The sequence below is a fragment of the Triticum dicoccoides genome, unplaced genomic scaffold (genome assembly GCF_002162155.2).
Source record: "Triticum dicoccoides isolate Atlit2015 ecotype Zavitan unplaced genomic scaffold, WEW_v2.0 scaffold51933, whole genome shotgun sequence".
Taxonomy (NCBI): Eukaryota; Viridiplantae; Streptophyta; class Magnoliopsida; order Poales; family Poaceae; genus Triticum; species Triticum dicoccoides.
Window position 1 is genome coordinate 1 of NW_021278777.1, and position 1541 is coordinate 1541.

At 38.1% G+C, this 1541-nt stretch overlaps 1 long non-coding RNA gene across 1 annotated transcript; it reads right to left on the reverse strand.

Moving 5' to 3' along the window:
* Positions 1 to 1207, reverse strand: LOC119346826. The gene is made up of 3 exons (XR_005167958.1): positions 1132 to 1207; positions 105 to 186; positions 1 to 20 (listed from the first exon to the last, which is right to left on the reverse strand). It is a non-coding gene; the product is annotated as an uncharacterized LOC119346826 (long non-coding RNA).
* Between the last annotated feature and the right edge of the window lie 334 nt (positions 1208 to 1541).

Genomic DNA, 1541 nt, shown 5'->3' on the forward strand with positions numbered 1-1541 from the left:
GATCACCCAGTCTAATGACTCTGCAACAAAATCACAAGAATGTTTAAGAATATATTGTCTTATACACAGGAATGTAAAACAGTTAAGTTGACAGGCACTTTTACCTTTATATGCAATATGACGAGGTATAAAATCAGCCTCAAGTGTGCGAACGAGATATTGGAACAGCACCATGTTCTCTATATGCTAAATTACAGAACAGAACAAGCTTCAAATCCCAACGACAGACAAAGAAATGTATAATATAGATGCAAAGTTTCTATAGTACTGCCAAGGAATGCGATACCATAACAGAAAAACGCATAGTGTAACCCTTCCTAATTTGAGGTACACCCTCAGGTTATCTTTATTAGGTATCATTTACTTTGGCGGTTCTCAAAATGAAAGAATAATAAGAAATGAGAGGGATTTTTTGGAATAGCAAGAGTTTTAGGGACCTGGCTAAACATAGTCACGTTTCAGACTTAGTTAAAGAACATAAACTTTTTTGTTGCCATTTGGAGACAACAAGCAGGAGTTTTCTCCAGAAGCACAAGAGAAAGGATCGTTTAGCACGATGGGAATTCTTTCTGTACCCCTAAAGACCAGGGTGGCCTCAGGATTCATAAATTACTAGTAAAAAATTATGTACTTATGAGTAAATGGTTGTTTAAGCTGCTAAGCAAGGATGAAATTTAGCGGTCGCTCCTATGAAGTAAGTATTTGGGGCAAAAATCACTCATGGCGATTAAAGTCAAACCAACGGACTCTCACTTTTGGAAGGGCCTCATGAAAGTTAAGGATAAATTTGTTCAGTTTGGATCATTTAGTGTGGGGAATGGCAAATCTATTAGATTCTGGGAGGATAAGTGGATCAGGGGTAGGCCTCTTTCGGTGGTTTAACCTAGACTCATCCATCCAGTCAACTTGAATTGATCTGTTAAATGACATGGTAGTGACATGGTACTGATGTGCGTACATGTGGCATCTGCGTCAACTGAAACCACCTGTGATTGAAAAATGGACAGGATAGTTCAAGTCGCAACTCGGACAGTTGAGTTTGTGACTTAAAAGTGGACATTTGTGGAAGTTTCAGTTTGAGAAGTGGACTTTTCCAATATTCTCTGGAGTTAGAGACCATCAGGGATTTACCTTAAGCCCACTATTAGCACCTGTGTCATTCGATGCTTCAACCATAGCCTCGGTCAACAAAGAAAATCTCTAAAGAAGGGTAAAACTGAATCAGATACTTCGGACACAGAAAAATGAGGAAGCCAAATACTATGATAATAAGTATTGCAAAATAGTCTTTAACATCCAAAAGATAGTTCCTAATTCACACTTCAAATATTTACCAACATATAATACAACAGTAAAACGTAGTCTTCAAGGAACTCAAGTAATCAAGTGGCTAGGGGACAAGAACAAAAGTAGAAGAAAACCTGTAAAGGCATAATATAGGCTAAAGTACCCAGGCCCCAAGAACATACAGTGAGGATATGCTTCTTGGTCCAATAAGAGCAGGGAAACTCAAGACAAATATGTTCATAAGCAGGAAAACA